The following is an 18,506-nucleotide window of genomic DNA, read 5'->3' on the forward strand; positions in this document are numbered from 1 at the left end:
AGGCAAGAGAATTGCTTGAACCCAGGAGGTGGAGGTTGAAGTGAACCAAGATTGCACCACTGCACTCTAGCCTGAGCAACAGAGCAAGACTCCATCTCGGAAAAAAAAAAAAAAAAGAACAGACTATATCTATCTACAACAGCATGAATGAATATCACAAATATAATGTTCCATAAAAGTAAGTAAATGTAAAAGTATACATACTATATAATTTGATTTATACAAAATCCAATAAGCAGACAAAACTGAGCTCCTGGCTTTCAGTAACACTGGAGTAGCTTGTTGAATTAACACAGATTATAATGATGAAACTTGAATAGTATATTATATATTGTTATAGAAACACATCTATATAATACAAATATGACCTACGTGTGAGTAAGAACTGAATGAGGATTTCAGCTGTGCCCACTATAGGGGAGATAGGTGTTGACGTTTGAATCTAGCCCAATTAACACCGTTTGTAAACAATAACACTGCTTTTCAAAGGTACACAACATAATCGAGAGTCTCTATAATGATTCTTTACAGTTTTAGTACACAACATTAAAATTCATGAGACGTGTGAAGAAACACGAAAATGAGATCCATACACAATTTAAAAAGCAGGCAGTAGAAGTGATGCTAAGATATTTAAGATGTAATTCAGGATGTTTAAAGGCAGCCATTATAAGTCTGTTCATGGGGGTAAAGGAAAATATTCTAATCATGAATGAAGAGATGTGGAACCTCAGCAAAGACATGGAAATTACGAAACAATAGGAAGATAAGGAAATTTAAAAAATACTTTTGAGCTTATTCAAAGATTAGAAACAGAACACAGAGCAATAGAAATTGTCCATTCTGAATAAAAGAGTGAAAAATCTTAAAGAAAATGAAGAGTCTTAGAGACCTGTGGAGTGATTGAGTCCAAGCTGAAGAGGGGACAGGAAAATTAAATGAGGTACAAAGTAAATCACCAACTAATAGCTGAAAACTTCCAAAATTTGTCAAAGCCCCCCAATTTTTATACCCAACATGTCAACACACCCCTCCAAAAAATACAAATAAATCCATACCAAGGCCATATTGTGATTTAGAAGACTAGCAGGGCAGAGCTGTCTATTGACTTGCTGTGATTTCTAATTTTAACTACTTAGAAGAATGAAAAATAGGTTCTCCTTAGAGTTTTTTTTTTTTCTTGGAGAAAGTCTGACTTAGGCACAGATGACTGACAGTTATTAAAGGCCAATGACTTTCCAGCCTTCTCTTAAATTTCCAGTGTCTTACGTTGGAAATTATTTAAATTCGTTTCTTCCAAATCCTGCAGTAATACTGATGCTCCAGAAAGATGTCCCACGGAGATTCTGCTCTTGTGCGTCCCTCCTGCACGGAGCTGAGGCTGTGCCTCCTCTAGTTTCATTAGCGTGTAGTCGTGGGGTACTTCGAGTTAATCTGGAAAACTAAATGTTAAAATGGATTCAGGCCGGGCACAGTGGCTCACGCCTGCAATCCCAGCACTTTGAGAGGCTGAGACCGGCGGATCACTTGAGATCAGGAGTTCGAGACCAGACTGGCCAACATGGCGAAACCCCATCTGTACTAAAAATACAAAAATTAGCCCGGCAAGGTGGCGGGTGTCTGTAATTTTAACTACTGGGGAGGCTGGGGCAGAACAATTGCTTGAACCCAGGAGGCGGAGGTTTCAGTGAGCCCAGATCGAGTCAGTCACTGCACTCCAGCCTGGGCTACAGAGTGAGACTCCGTCTCAAAAAAAGAAAAAAGAAAAATGGATTCAAAGAATTATCACTGTTAAGTTCCACCAGCAAATTATTAAACGTGGTTCCAAAGGGATATTTAAAAAGGGAAATTAAGTGTTTCCATGAAGGCCCTATTCACAGCAGAAACGCAGACACTGTTCATGACCTCACCACACAAACTTCCCTTATGTGTTGGGAGGGACCAAGGGGCTCTCTGGCCCTGCACCTGCGTTAATTACGGCCGGGAGGTCCACACTAGGACCCCAAGGTCTGGGAACCAGCCTGGATCGGGGGCAGAGAAGCGGTGGATGTGGCTCCCAAAGTGTCTTAGGGGCTCCCTTCCCTGTGGCTGTTTCCTGACTGGATGCAGCAGGGTCAGGCCTTTCGCTGTGACGTTTTCAACTCTTTGTCAGAGTGGCAGGAGCGTCCCTGTGAGAGGCCTGACCCAGGTGTGGGTCATGCAGCCAGCCCGGGGTCCAAGGGACACTCCTGGGATGAACAGGAGGATTTGCGACAGCCTAGAGGATAGAGGAAATGGTGGCTTTGAAAAGGCAAGTGCTAGGTTATCAGGGAACGCATATATCCATTTCTGGCAGCGAACGGACGGTTTCAGACACTCACGAGGGAGCTTCCCGCGTAGGTTGCCAAGAAGCCGGAGAACAGTCAGACACCTGGCCATTAGCCCCAGTCCTACGCAGGGACTACACTGCGCATGTTCAAAGGGGGCGTGTCAGGGGTGGGGCGAGACGGAGGGGCGGTGCCGAGGGGAGAGGCAGCGCAGAGGGAAGGAGCGGGGCGAGGAGAAGGGGCGGGGCGAGTACTGCTCCAAGATATGGCAACCGTGACAGCTTTGCGAGTAGCTCCAGGTCCCCTGCTGCTCCGTGAGAAATCAAACTTCTGGCAATGACGAAGCATGAAGCCAGCATCTCAGGGAGAGATAGTGACATAATTACACGATAAGACAAGCCGCCTGGTCCCGCTGTCACTTGGCAGGCAAGAGAGGTTTGGGAACAACCAGGCTCCCCTTTGGCATGGCAGAACTGCTCTGGACTCGGGAAGGTGTGGATTGGAGGGCGGGAGCTACGCCTGGCATACTGGGACTTGTCATCTTTGATTAGCTTCCAGTTTTTTAATTGCAGGGCGACCGGATTACAATCCCAGCCAGCATGAACATGGGGCGGCGCGCAGTCCTGAAGGGGGAAGCCGGGCTGTGCCGGCCTGGCTCTGCCGGCCTGGCTCTGCATGCTGGGAGCTGTAGTCTCTTCACCGCTCCCGACCGTTGTTTCCAGCGCTTCGGGACTACAATCCCAGCATGCCCCGGTCTCAGGGGCGGGGCGCAGTTCTTGTGGGAGGAGCGGGGCGGTGCGCTCCTGGCCACGCAGGCTGGAAACTGTAGCTCTTAATGGTTCCCCGCCCGTTGGTGGCAAGGCGGCTGGACTAGAATCCTAGCAGGCGATACGCGAGAAGGCGGGCAGCCCAAGAGGGTTGGGCAGGGCAGTGTGGATCTCGCCGCTTCCACAGCGATGCTGGCTACTGATTTCGGACACCTCCTTGCCATGGGATGTGAGTCCGGAGAGGGACAGGAGGGGCAGGTCCGGGTTGGGCAGTGAGGAGGGTGTGACGCCGCGAAGTGCACCTCGCCCCTGTCCAACTCGGACGGGTGTGGTCCTCACCTCACTTCCCGCTGCTAGGCTGGGTTCCCTCTCCCACCTGCACCCGGGGTCTTTCCTGGACATCACGCCTCCTCCAGCCCAGGGAGCCACCTGCTTTCCTAAGCTGCTGTGGGAACTGGCCTGAGGTCCAGGCACTGTCCACTGTGCCGCTGCCCTCTTTTCTCTCCAGCCAGAGCGCAGTGCAGCCGCTATGGGGAGAAATCCGCCGCCCGGCCCGCCGGTGCACAAGTTCAGAGCTTTGCGTGGGGCAACATGCTCTGTGGCTTCGTGAAAATGTCACCCTCACCAGCGCCTTTTTCGCGGATGTGGATGTTGAGGCGGCAGAGAGGGTCATTATTGGTTTACCCAGGAGATGCTAACAGCAGAGGAGAAAATCTCACATCCCAGGCGTGTGTCTCTGGTGCGCCATTTTCCCCCAACCCATTTGGTGGAAAGTTCCCCAAATAGCTACCTAAAGATGAAGATAGTTTAGGCATTTTACACGTGACATCATTGGCCTCATCTCAACCGAGGCCTGACTGGGCAGTGTCTCAAAGACACAATGGCAACCTGATTCTCAGGAACAGGTGGTGCTCCAGCTTTGTGGGAGCGACTTTCAAGGTATAGAGCACTTGGGGAGTCTTTGAAACTCCTCAGGCTTCACAACTTTGCTTTGAATGGAATGTTCATCACCCCCGGCACTCACAGAGGTACCTTTACTCTCTCGGGCTGATCTGTTTAATTTTTCTGTCCAGACAATGGAAACGTCTGGGAGCACTTCTGGTTTCGTGTAGCTTCCTAATAATTGATGTCCCTTAATTCCAGGCGTCCTCAGGGAAAGTTCCTTTGATTCTGGAATGGCTCCAGCTTTTATGCTTTTGTGTTTTATCCGTAAAAACCAAGTTGTTAATCTACATAAAAATAAGACCTTGTTCATATCACACATTCCAACAGGCTTCATTTCTGATTCCTGAATGCGGATTACTATTTTTAAAAAGCCTAAAAACTCTGGTCATGGATATTAGACACTGTTATTGTACTTTGTGAAGAATTTACTCCTTCAGGATCAATTACACACGGGCTCATCAGCACCTTTGTCAATAAAGGAACAAGAACCATGTGGCATCTATGGATGTGGTGAGGTGAAGTATAGGGAGACCACAGCATAACAGCTCTTCCCTTGTTTTCAGTAGAGTTTGTGGGGTCAAGTACCTGCATTCTTCCCCCATCCCTCAATATTCTCATTCTACTCTTGACTGTTCCCTCTTTAGGTGGGAGTTTCTAAATACACTCGTCCGCAAGTGTTGGTGGGGATGTTGTAATGTGAGTTCATCCATCATCCGTCACCTTAAAGATGAATGGAGAGGATTTTGTGATCTGTGTTCAAGAGGCACTGCTGTTGGGTGTGTGGCTGCAAAAACACGTGATCTCAGCTGTCCCCAGCAGCTGCCTCACAAGATTGGTCCTGATGCAGCCACAGCTGCTGTTCACAGAGCCAGGAGCTCCTTGCAGTTTGGTGTATTCTGCTGAGATTTGTGGCTCCGACCCTCCTCTGCTCACCCCATTCCTGGTAGTATCTGCTCAGCTGCCTGGTTTGTTCCAGTGTTTCCTGGGAGCCTGTTGTGTAACTGCATTTCAGAGGGTCTTTGGGGATTCCACCCTCACTACACCAGTCACTCTACACTGGCCATGCACTTAGCTTCTTGGGGCCCTGTGTGTGTCCTCTTCCAGTGGAGCTGTGAAGAGTTCTAGTTAGGGATAGATCTCATTCTCATGCACCTCAGGCTGCTTCAAAAGCTGATCATCTCATCTTTGGACACATGGACATTATTCCTTTTGTGTATTTTGAAGTCTGGTGCTGTTTTTTTTTTCTTTTTTAAAAAGTAATGTGGACCCTTACAGTAACAGTAACAGTCATTTTTAATTATCTTTGTGAATTTAACTCTGGCAACAATTTCATGAAGTTGACATGTGGTTCTCATTTTATAGGTGAGAAAACTGACACTTGGAGAGGTAGAGTAGCTTTATTTACTTCACACAAGCTTTTGATGAATTTCAAGTCTCAACCTAGAAGTCTTCCTCTAAGGTATGACTGTGGCATATTCTTTGTGTTTCTCTGCCAGCATCCCGAAGGGGTCCACATCCCATTTGGACTCCATTTTCTTCTTAATGACAGGAAACTTCTAGAAACAGGCCTTCGGTTGGGAAGAGCACTTGCTGGCCCTTGGCCTTCCCTATCCTCCGCCTTCCCCTTGGCAGGGCTTAGGTGATTTGAGAGAGCTGGAGCAGCGACCAGCACTTACGTGGAATGCTTGTTGTTATGTAAAGATAACACCCACTCACTTTTTGAGGTGCGATTTTTTTGGTTCTAATTATTCCTCTGGGATTTCTCTTCCAGGTTCGTGCTTTCACGCACCTGTAATTCAAATACTGATGAAAACAAAACTATTGCCCTCCTACCAAATTTTAACAATGTGTGTATTTTTTTCTTTTTCTAATTATAAAAGAAATGCATGCTGTTTGAATAATGGCAGATCATAGAGATCTTTATGTAACAAAATTCTCCCATGTCTTCCTCTTCGTTCCAAACTCACTCCCTTCTTAGAAGGAATTATTATAGCTTGGTGTTGATTCTTCTGGATGTTTTCTATAAATTTATAAATACACATAAAGTTGGCCAGGTGCGGTGGCTCATGTCTGTAATCCCAACACTTTGGGAGGCCAAGCAGGGAGGATCCCTTGAGCTCAGGAGGTCGAGGCTGCAGTGAGCTGTGATCATGCCATTGCACTCCCGTCTGGGCAACAGAGTGAGACCCTGCCCCCCCCCACAAAAAAAGAAGATAAATAAATGTACAGTTTTTGAACACAAATTGTATCATACTATATTTTTTAATTTTGCTATTTCACAAGCAATATATCATTTACATTATTCTATATCAATGCATGAGATTCTAACTCCCTATTTTTAATGTCTTAAATGTATTCCAATGGTCATACAAGATTTGTTTCACTGTTTATTCTTTTATAGAAACTTAGATTATTTCTAATTCCATTGTAATTAAAAAATGCAGTGATAAGATTCTTGTACATAATTTACTACACTGACAACTAACCGTTCAGTTTATCTTGCCTTCTTTTAGTCAGAGAATATGTCACGAGTTTAATATTTATTTTATGATTTGATTCATAGGGAAATTAATGTTATGACTGGATAAGACAATTGTGAAGAAACTGCACTTCGAGGTTGTCTGTCTTCGTATTCCGATGGAAAAGGCTGGACTTTAGAAGCATTGCTCGCTCCTTCAGTTTCTAACAAGTCAGTATTCTCATAGCAATTTAAATTTAAATGTTTGAATTGTTTCTCCTTCCCTCGTTCACCTGAAACTTCTGACTCCAGGGTTTTTCAGTTGGGGTTTAGAGAGGATAACTCCCATATCGCTGTTGTATCTATTTCTCTTCAGCATCTGGCTGCATGTGCTAAAGATCATAGAATTAGACCAGGTCCTGTATATATTTTGGGACCAAAAATTCAAAGTAATCAACTCAAGACAGGAGTCTACAACTTTGATTCTTAACAAAAGATTTCCTTTGATTTCCCCAAATCTTTATGATTCCTAGAAGAAATTCACCCATGGGTGAAGCATGTGGTTCTGTTGAATAACATTTTGTTGGGGATTTCCACGTCGAGTTTCATGAGGCATACTGTTTTCCAGGGTTTTCTTTTTTTTTTCTTTTCTTTTTTTTTTTTTTTTTTTGGTACTGCCTTTCTCTGATTCTATTGGAGAGTAATACTAGCCTCCTAAAATATATTGGGAAATGTTCCCTCCTCTGCTACTTTTAGACAATATTATACTCATAATGACAAGTTTTCTTGTGAAAATGCTCTGAAAAAAAAATGTAGGGTGGGCTGGGCATGGTGGCTCATACCAGCACTTTGGGAGGCCGAGGCAGGCAGATCACTAGGTCAGGAGTTCGAGACCACCTGACTGACGTGGTGAAACCCCGTCTCTACTAAAAATACAAAAATTAGCCAGGCATGGTGGCGTGTGCCTGTAATCCCAGCTACTCAGGAGGCTGAGGCAGGAGAATCACTTGAAACCAGGAGGTGGAGGTTGCAGTGAGCCAAGATCACGCCATTGCACTATAGCCTAGGTGACAGAGCAAGACTGTCTCAAAAAAAAAAAAAAAAGTGTAGGGTGCCTTTTCTCTTTTGTACTGGGTAATATTATTTATCTTGATTGGTATTTACCCATATAGCTGCCAATGGTTTAATGAGCCCCCATCTTCTACTCACCAATCTTACCCCTACTTCAGCCACTCCTCCCTACTTTCTGGTACTCAGCCCCATGTTTTTCTCTCCTCACATTCTCAACCCTATCTCTTTAACGTGGGGACTTCCATGCATTGCCTATATCCAACCACCCTGCACTGCCAGGAGGCTCTGCAGGCTCTAAGCTGGGGCAGCAATGTGGTCCCCTTAGTTTCAGCCTCCAGACCTCAGTCCTGTGCTCCTTGCAGATGCTTCTAGTGTCTGGAAACATCTGGTTCATGTACTTGGTCTGGCTTCCTAAGTGTTTGGTTCCAGAGGGAGTCTGTTTCTTGCTCTTCCACCATACAGAGAAGGCAAAGCTCTGAATTGATTTTGAAATCAATTCTTGATTATTTCTTTTGGAATGAAATACATTGTCTATTACTTTATGATGACATAAATATTGTAGCTTAGTTTGTGGCAGTTAGAGTTTCATTTTTATTTATTGTTTTACAGGCCATGCCACCATGCCCAGCTAATGTTTTATTGTTTGGCAGAGACATGGTCTCACTCTGTGGCACAGGCTAGTTCCAATTCCTAGGTTTACACAATTCTCCCACCTTGGCCTCCCAAAGCGCTGGGATTACAGGCATGAGCCACTGTGCTTGGCCAATAGTTAAAATTTTAAATTATTATGTACAATACTGTGATATGCCATATTTAACTTATTCAGAGACAAGGCTTTAATAAAAAATTACTTTATGTTAGAATATCTTTCTTTAATTTTTTCAAATTAGTTTTCTTTTTTTCCCCCTAATCTTTTTGTTCTAGCCTCAGTCGCCTTTACCCTGAGTTTCCATGTTTCCATCCTGGGCAGCAGAGGCAGCTCCATGGATGATGGGCCTGTGGCTCTGTGTACTTGGAGCTCTTACCAAGTAAGACTTTGTGACCAGGAGGCCTCTTTTCAGGACAGATCACCTGCATGTAAAACAAAGAGCCCTTCCAGGCCAGGAGTACTTAGCCAAAATCTTTTTGCTTTCACATTTTATTTTTGTTTGTTAGGGTTTTTTTTAATTTCTTTGAGACAGGGTCTCTGTTGCCCAGGCCGGAGTACAGTGGGACGATCTTAGCTCACTGCAACCTCTGCCTCCTGCGTTCAAATGACTGTCTTGCCTCAGCCTCTCAAGTAGCTGGGTTTACAGGCTCACACCATGGTATCCTGCTAAGTTTTGTATTTTTAGTAGAGACGGGGTTTCACCATGTTGGCCAGGCTGGTCTCAAACTCCTGACCTCAGGTGATCCACCTGCCTCGGCCTCCCAAATTGCTGGGATTAATGGTGTGAGCCACCACAGCCAGTGAGTTTTTGAGTCATTATCCATCATTGGACACAATAAATATCCAGACACACAGATGTTCTCCAACATGTCTATGAGTTTAGAGATTGGACATTTCTTTTTCCAGGGATCCTGGTTCTTGACCTTCTCATTTAAGGTTTTGTCATCTCCCAGCAGCAGACACAAGGTTTCCTTAAGCCCTGTCAGTGTAGAGGGGAGGGTCTTTGAAAAGCACCAAGGATACACTGTGAGTATTTCAAGATTTATCCACATTTCTCTGTCTCTTCCAGGCCAGTTCTTGGAGATACTAGGAAGCCAAGAGTTTCCTCCAGGAATGGAGATTCCTTGGAAGTGAGGTTCACCTTGAGTCAAGAAAGACGAATCACACACGGTCAAAGGCAATTGCCCAGGGTCTCAAGAACAGAGCCAGAAAGAAGAGCTGGGGCCGGCGGGATTGTAGGGGTCCTCTCTCCCACCTGAAAAGCTACAGCTGCCTGCCGATCCTCTCAAGAGGAGACCTCTCTGGGCTCCAGCACCTAAAACAGACAAACCTGGGAGGATGCTTCTCTCTTCTGTGTCACACGTGTCCTGGAGAAAACCCATGTATCTGAATGACCAAAGAAAAGTATGAGAAAAAGTGCAAAATCTGTGCCAGGCCATTCAGTGTCTGGCTGGGGCTCTGGGGTGCACATGCATTCCAAGAAGACTGAAGGGTGCCAAGCCTGCAGGAAATGTCCATCAGACCTGCCTCTCACACCTGGAGTAGGACTGCCCGTCCAGCTTCATGATGCAGAACTGTCTTTAAAAGGCGACTGCAGATATGGAGAGAGGGAATTCTAACCCTGATAGAACATGACCAGCTGTCCTGCTGGGGAAAGCTGCATCCACCAGTGACACGCTGCTCAAACTGGCCCAGGACACACTCTTACTACCTAAGGAATAAGCCCCACATTTGCTCTTTGTGGGTAAAAGGAGAGGGTGAGAGAGGAGGGGAGTGTCCGCACAGACATGAGAAGCCTGCAGATCCAGATGACCCCTTGCTGATCAGAATATGAAAGATCGATATGCGGAAACAATGACCCCGTAGCAGATGAGCTTCTAGAGCAGGCTTCAACCATGGGCCATCTGGACCCACTGGTGGAGAAGTCTGCCCCCACTCTATGTTGATGGTCTGGGGGATACCATTACTGAGACAGATTTAATAAATAATCTCTACCTGTTGGCGAGATCTGGATGGTCACTTGTGCGAGACAGCAGTGTGCTCTCATCAGCTTTCCACAGGGCAGGCTGCGGAAATGGTGCTGAGAAGTCCTTTTGTAAATTGATCGTCCATGGCTGCAGACTTACCATCAAATGGAAGAAGATTCCAAGCTCTCAAAGAAAAGGAAAAATAGAAGGATGGAACCACAGACTCTGGGATCCTGCCAGAGCCTATTTCAGTGCTGCCAGGAGCTCCTCCTCCCCCTGCAGCTCTGGTCCCCACCTTGGAGCCTCCTTCCAAGGAGTGAGACTACCTTTCTGACTTTTTCTGACCATAGACACCTTTTCTGACTTTTTCTGTCCTTGGCACCTGCTGAGGACAGCAGACCCAGGGACCCGGGCTCCTGGGCCCATTCTTGCCCAGCTTCTTCTTGATCCTGTGACTTGAAGGCATTCTTGTGCAGTGGAAGCAGGGCCCCAGGACCATCTGATAGATCAATGGTCTCTGGCCTGTGCCCCACTGATGGTCGGATGGTGGCCACTCAGGGTGTGAGAGCCCAGCCATCGCTGCTTCCTTGAGTTGAAGAGGTTGGAGGCTGGTCCACCTGCTCCTATCCCACCCTCGGCGATGTGGATGGTTGCTCTTTGAGCCTGGTAACGTCACTGCCTTGGCCCTGCCAGGCATGCCTGCCTTGGGGGGGCCCTGCGTACCCACACACTACTTTAAGGGGCTTGCTCTTCCTTGGGCCAAATTCTAGTTTTGGCCAGTGCCCCAGGAAGTTCAGTCCCCTGTTTTGTTATCTTGGCTATTTCTGGGGCACCCGTGGTTCTCCTGGGTCCCTTTTCTCCCAGGGCTTGGGCTGGGCTGGACATCTGTAGGTCTGGGATGTTTGCCCTGTGAGGGAGGCTCTGTCACACAAGTGGGCAGGCATGGGGACATGTGACAGGCTGCTGGCTGGCTAGGGCTCTGCAGATGCCACAATCCTTCTCCTCTACAGCAGCCTCTGAGTCCAGCTTCCGCATTGACACTGATTTCACCGGGCGCAGGAGCTGCCTGGGGTTGTCTGGGTGCTGTCTTGGCTCCTTTAAGGCTGTGCTGCTCAGTGGCCCCTGAGAAAGGTCAGGTCCAGGTGCCACCATGCAAGGGGAGTGTCTATGGCCCTGCCGCTGGGATTTCAGTGGGCTGGGCAAGGCCTGGTTGTGGGGGCCCTGATGGGCTTCAGGGCCAGGGCCTGTCCTATGGTCCTGGGGGTGTCCAGGGAAGATGAAAGAACAGGGGTTCGGCATCCCTGCTCAAAGCTGCACTGTGGACACCATGAGCCCCGGATGTCCAGGTCCATGGGGAGTTTGGGAGAGAATTTCAACACAGAACTCACCAAAAATCCCATGGTCTATCCTGAGATAGGAACAGACTTTCCACATCTTGAGCCGCTGGGCCCCCAGAGAGTGACCTGCTGTCCTGGGCTCTATGGAATTCTCATGCTGCTGGGCCTTGGCCTCAGGTCAGCTTCTGGGCTTCTGGAGCTGGGCTGGTGGGCCAGGGAGGGCCAGCCCACCCCCCTTGGGAAGGGTCTCCATGCTGAGGGATGCCCGCAGAGGCCTGGGTGCCAGAGACACTCACTCCAGGACCAGGGCCTTCGTAGAGATCTTTGTATGTTTAGCTGAATGGAAAGCGAACTTGGTCCACTTCTCCCCCAAGCTCATCTGACCCTTGTATGGTTTGAGTTTTTGGAGTCTTGGGGTCTCTAGTAACCCACCTGGTCTGACACTGAGGAAATACCTACAGGCTGCTGATCCCACAGTGAGGGGTGTGTGCCGCCTGGGCATGGGCATTTGTGAGTGAGGGGCCCTGCTGATCCCACAGTGAGGGGTGTGTGCCGCCTGGGGTATGGGAACTCGTGAGTGGGGACCCCTGTTGCTCTCTGGCCCTGTTGGTGCTCGCAGCTATGTGTGTGGGCTGGCACAGATGGGACTGAACCCTCCAGGGCCCTCCAGGGTTCTTCTAGGGCAGGAGTGGAAGGGTGTGGTGAGGGGCTTGGAGGGGTCTTGCCCTCATCCCCTGCCCTCTTACTGAGGTGAGTCCAACACCTGCCTTGGGGCCCAGCTGGCCTGTTTTTAGAAGCTTCTTAGAGAAGGAAGAGGAGGAGGAGAAGGAAGGCCTGGGAAGCAGGGATGGAGGGTCCTGGGCACTGCCCACTATTTACTGTCTTAGATGGTGACTCAGGAAGGGACCTGGTGCTGGAGACCACCTAGGGGGCAGGTCACAGTGCATCCTTCTGAGTTCAGCCATGGAGGCCTAAAAGTGCCTGAGAACCACATCATCATCCAGAGCCCAGGCCTGGGACACTGCGTCTTGGGAGAGCTCCCACAGGACAAACAGGAGAGCTTCAGGAGAGGGTCTAGGTTAGGGGCTGGGCGTCAGGCCAGGAGGGGTCTCCTGGGAGGGTTCTGTGCCTTCACCCTGTTTCTGCCCTGTGCACCTTGCACTGGGCAGTGCTGGGTCCTTTCTGGACACCCCTGGGGTCCAGCTCTGCACAGGAGGCAACAGATACCGGAAAGCCCAGGCAGGGAAGCGCTCGCCACACTCCTGCCTTTCATCTGAGTTGTGTTAGGGGTGGGTTCAGTTTCCAGGAGGACTCATGGTGCCCTGTCCAGCCCACCAGGGCTGGATTGGTTTGGCCCTCCCTCTGGGCTAAAGCAGAAGGTTCTGTGGGCAGTGTGGGCACTGCCCTTGGGCCAGGTTTCATGTACTTGTGTGCTCCCCCAGCGCCCTCGGGCACATGGGGACAGGGTTCCGTGCACTTTCAATGCCACATGTGCCCTGGCTGTGAGCATGTGCTTGCCCTGCAGAAGGCAGATGTACCAGAGCCTCAGGATGAGCTTGTGATGAGCTTGAAGTAGGAGTTTGTGGGGACAGCAGGCATGGGAGGACCTGGTCCTTCAAGGTAGAGGGCTGGTGGCCTGAGCAGGGCCTACTGGGGCCTCAGTCTGTGGTGCTGGGGGTCCCCTATGTATGGGATGAGACCTCCCACAGGAGGCTGGATCAGATAAGGTTTTGCAGCTTCTTATAGGGGTGGTCTCACCTCCATCAAATGTGGCCCCTGAAAGAAGGGGCTCCCCAAGTACTCTCCCAAGATGGGTCCTGGCCCAGGATGCTGGCCCTGAGTCCCAGCCCCAGCCGTATGATACCCCCTCTCAGGCAGGGCATGGTTTGTGTGCCATGCAGGGACCTGCATCTGCCTCCTGTGCAGAGGAAGGGAGCTGGGTCCTTCTGGAGGAGCCAGACCCCTAAGCTGGGGAAGCCAGGCCCTGTAGGGCAGCAGGGTCCCTGGCCTGGGGTCTCTTGTGCACACTTATCCCATGAATCAACAACCGTAGAAGCCATTTTAAGGTGGCAATCTGGGTACACAACATTTGCTTGTCTTCACAGAAGGAGCAGAGGTGTTCAGAGCCCGCTGGACTGCCCTGAAAACCTCACTATTCCAGGCTCCTCTGCAGACCCTTCCCAAGGCCAGAACTCCGGGCAGTAGGCTGGGCTGTCACCTTCTTCTCTGAGATCCTTCCCCTGTCCTGAGACCTCCCCATGCCCCTCAGATGCCCCATCCCTTCAGATTGCCCACCTCCCCTGGGACCCTCCATGCCCCACATGCCTTACTTGATGCTGCTCTCTCAACATGGCGTGGCTTATGAAGGTGTGGCTCACATCAAGGTCATTCTGGTCCATGTTCACTGAGGACATCTTGGCCTGCTTCATTTTCTATAGAGCAGGGCCAAGCCTCAGAACAGACACAAGACTCACTGTCAAAATTGCTGTCATGAAATAGCGGTTCTGGAAGGAAAGGAGGCTTTTTCTGCAGAAACTTCTCTTTATTTCCAAAGCCAGGGAAAGTCAGCAGCACGCAGCTCACCTGTGTTGCCCATGCCACTGTCTGCCCAGGATTTGTGACTGACCCCTTCTGCCCCCTTGGGGTTGACTTTCCCTCCATCTGGGTAACTGGGCTTCTGACACGGTCCGGCCTATGCATCCTGCTCTGGCTGGGACTGGAAGGACCAGACCTGGTATTTCCCTGGGTTCTTGGCCTTCGCCTTCTCGACATTCAGTAGGGATGACCATGCTGGGCCCCAGACATCTGTGAGGTTTCCTTTGTAGATCCAATGAGACATCTGTGGACAGAAGAATGCTCTGGTGAGACAGGCCTCAGGGTGACCCCAAGGGGGATCCGAACCTAAGGATTCTGGAAGCTTCCAGCCTTTGGCTCCACGGTTCCTCAGGAGAGGTTCAGTCTGCCTAGGACTGGGCCTCCCTTCCCCTGAATAAAGAGTGAGCAAGAGCTCAGGTTGTGAACTCTGATCGGGATTTATTCCTTCCTTTGGGGTGACCAGAAGATGTTCCCGTTCCTGGCTTAGAAGTGGCCCAGGCCCTGGCATCAGATTCCTCCCAGCAAGGTGATCCTTGCAGGGATGGGCAGAAGGGCTGGGGACCAGGCCTGTTGTCCTTTTGGTGAGGAAAGTGTGCCCTTCTCTGTCTGAGAGGCAGGCAGCACCAGGCAGCAACAATGGGCACCTGTCCTAAACCCTGAAGAGTGGTCATGGGGGACACTCACTCACCACTGTGCCTTCTCACTGTTCCTAGATTTATTCCAGTTGTTAAGCATTCATAGCCATTTATCTGTGCATCTGATGCCCTGATGTTTTTGCTGCAGATAAGAAGTGATGGAGTGAGCTGAGCTGCCAGGATTCCTGGAGTGATTCTTGGATGCTGGGTCATGTGCTTAGGGGCCCCGATGTGACTGAACTGGAAGGAGCCAGAATAGGAGAGAACCCAGCCCCTGATGAGTGGACACTTGTGGCCTGGCCTCATGACCACAGGACACACTGTTCCCAGGGCACAGACACACTAGGCTTTGGTTGGATCTTGGCCTCCAAGTAGGGCCCTGGTGGGCAGCGGGCCGCGATTCCTGAGACACTACTGTGATTCTCGGTGGTGACTGTGGTAAAACACCTGCAGGGCTGGAGTTTAGTGTGAGATTCAGCAGGAACTGTGGCCTCTCCCAGTGACAATGTGTCACTCCCACTCACCAGCACCGATGCCCACAGGCCACGGCCTCTGCCTCACCAAACCCCCACCAGTCACACATCTATGGAGCAGCTCCCATGCAGCAGGGTCAGGTTCTTACCTCCACCTCCAGGGCACAGACAGGGGCAGCTCTGTCTCAATGTAAGGCCATGAGGAGACCTGAGGACCTGGACCAGGCTGGAGGCCATCCCCTTACCTGAGCAGGCCTCAGGGAAGGACCAGCCCCATCCTCATCAGACCCAGGTCTCAGCCCAGGAGCCCACATAGGGAAGAAAGAACAGACAGGGCCTCCATGCTGGCTGACACTCAGGAGGGGCCGGGGCAATGGAGCAGAGGGAGCACAGGGCCAGTCAGAGGCTGCTTAGGATCCATGGGGGCTCAGGCTGCACAATGGGGCTGCCCCTCCTGGGCTGCAGGCAGCATCCCCTATGGGAGCTGAGAAAGTCCAGTCCTGAGATGGGACACGGCTGCCCAGAGGTGTGTGGCTGGGCCCTGACAGCAGTCTCCCAAAATGTGACTATATTGCCAGGCTCAGTTCCAGGAATGCTGAGAACTGCCCAATACAGCGAGGATGCACCTGGAGCCCATCCTGTCTAATGGACTCTGATCATCCCGCATCCGCTTGCCTCTCCTGCATATCGGCCACCACCCCTTCTCTTTTCCTCATTTCTCCATCGTGTCTGACCCAGAGGCTGTGACCCTCTCTCCAGCCCCAGTGGCCCTTCTTTTCCCTTGTCCTGTCAGAGGCCCTGAGCAAGACTCCCCAGATCCAGCCACATGCCTGGCTGGTCCACTTACTAATTGTGTTGCTCTGCACTGCTGGGGTGGCGCCAGAGGCAATGAGGGTGACTGAGGGCCCCACAGGTGTCCAGCTTTGCCATTTACCCCACCCCTAGCCTCAGGGGGTTCTCATGGCTGTCAGCCAGCAGCCCTGGCTTGGGGCACCTGGCTGTCCTCCTCCCGCTGTTGTGACTCAGCCTCACCCACCTGTCCTCTGTCCGTGGTGCTGACCAAGCCAGCAGGTAGCAGGTCCCCAGAGGGTACAGCTGGGCTTTGGGGACCCACAGAGGCTCCTCTGCTGAGAGGTCCCAGGTGAGTCACTGCCCCTGGTTCTACATCATCTGCTGTCCTCTTCAGCATCATCCACCGCACCCCAGGCCGGCTCCATGCAGATGCATCCCCGAGTCACCAGTCTCAGGGCCCTCTGTTGTAGGATGGAGATTACTGTACCTTCTGTACACATTCATATTTATTGTGTGAAATAAAGTATAGAAGCTAAAGTAAATGAGGACTTTGGTTTGCATTTTCCTGATGATCACTGATGTTGAGCACTTGTTAGCCATTTTTATATCTTTTTTAAGAGACAAATATCTATTCAGGTTCTTTGCTTGTTTTTAAATCAGGTTATTAGATTTTGGTGAGTTTTCTCTCTTCTTTTCTATTCAGTTGTGTGGCTTCTTATGTATTTTGATTTTCACCCCTTATGAGATATATTGTTAGCAAATATTTTCTCTGAGGTCATAAGCTGCTTTTTAATTTCATTGATTGACTTCTCCTGTGCAGAAGCTTTAGGGTTAGATATACTCCTACTTGTATTTTTGTTTTTTGTTGCTTGTGTTTTTAATGTCGTATTTAATAAATTATTATCTGAACCAATGTCAAGGAGCATTTGCCCTGTGTTTTCTTCTAGGAGTTTTACAGTTTCTGACTAAATACCAATGGGATATCACCTCCCATCTCTTAGGATGGCTGTTATAAAAAGGACAAGAGATAACAAGTGTTGGTGATGGTGTGGAGAGAAGGGAACCTTTGTACACTGCTGGTTAAAACGTAAGTTAGTACAGCCATTATGGAAAACAGTATGAAAGTTCCTGAGAATCTAAAAATAGAACTACCATATGGCTCAGCAATCCCTCCTATGAATTATATATCAACAGGAAATGAAATCAGCATCTGATAGAGATATCTTCACTCCCCTCTTCTCCGTGCCCCACCACAGCATTGCTCCCAACAGCCAAGCCATGGGATGAAGTTACTGTGCATTGATGGATGAGTGGAGAAAAGAAAATGTAGGGGAGGTGTTTGTGCATGTATGTGTGTGTGTGTATAATATATAATAATTAAGAAGTTGAAGATACTGCCATTTGTGATAACATAAATGAATCTGGAGGATATTAAGCTAAGTAAAATAGCTTAGGGAGAGAGAAAAATACTGCATAATTTCTGTTACATATGAAATCTTTAAAAAGGTTTAATACATAGAGACATGATAGAGTGATGATTTGGGGGATAAGAGACACAAGTCAACGTTTCAGTTATATAAAATAAATGAATCTAGAGGACTAAAGTACAATTTAAAGGTTATAGTTACTATTTTTATATTATATACTAGTGATTTTTGAACAGGGTAAACTTTAGGTGCTTTGACACCAAAAGGAAACTACATGAGTTCATGTATATGTTAAATTGTTTGACCGCAGTCATCATTGATATGTATATGTATATATATATAATTATGGGCTCATGAAATTTAAATGCTATAAATAGGTAACAAAGAATAAAGTTAATTGAAAAACTGCATCATTAGACTTGATTTTGCCTACATGACAAACTGAAACTGCCTCCTAAATATTAATATTTGTACATCGCATAAAGTTTATATGTTGGAAATATGTTTAAAGAAAAGGAATTATAAATTTTAATAAACACAGAATGACACAGTAAATGCAAAACAGTAGAAAGAGATGAAAATCTGATTAATCAGAGTAGTTAATGCTTAGATATAATTAATGATGTGTTAGGAGCAATTTCAAGCCACTTCCACATAGATTTAATACCAAAGAGTTTATGTGTACACAGAGATTAAATAAAAAAATACATTTACAATGATATTAATTGATATTAAAATGATTATGAAAACAACTGTCTGCTATAGAAAAAATAGAGCGTTAAGTAACTAGCAGTAAGTTTGAAACTTTGTTAGAAAGTTAATCAAGTGAAAAAGTGATCAGCATTTTTGAGCACTAAATAGAGGATGGACAAAATTTTCTTTTCTTTCTTTCTTTCTTTTTTTTTTTGAGATCGAGTCTGTCTCTGTCGCCCAGGCTGGAGTACAGTGGCGCAATCTTGATTTCGGCTCACTGCAAGCTCTGCCTCCCGGGTTCACGCCATTCTCCTGCATTAGCCTCCTGAGTACCTGGGACTGCAGGCGCCCACAACCATCCCTGGCTAATTTTTTGTATTTTTAGTGGAGA

At 48.3% G+C, this 18,506-nt stretch overlaps 1 long non-coding RNA gene across 1 annotated transcript; it reads left to right on the forward strand.

Annotated features, from left to right (window-relative positions):
* Positions 1-3,048: 3,048 nt before the first annotated feature.
* LOC130541703 (uncharacterized) lies at positions 3,049-16,912 on the forward strand. The gene is made up of 4 exons (XR_008955796.1): positions 3,049-3,302; positions 6,582-6,707; positions 9,266-10,829; positions 14,879-16,912. It is a non-coding gene; the product is annotated as an uncharacterized LOC130541703 (long non-coding RNA).
* Positions 16,913-18,506: the final 1,594 nt, after the last annotated feature.

Source organism: Pan paniscus, chromosome 6 (assembly GCF_029289425.2).
Source record: "Pan paniscus chromosome 6, NHGRI_mPanPan1-v2.0_pri, whole genome shotgun sequence".
Taxonomy (NCBI): domain Eukaryota; kingdom Metazoa; phylum Chordata; class Mammalia; order Primates; family Hominidae; genus Pan; species Pan paniscus.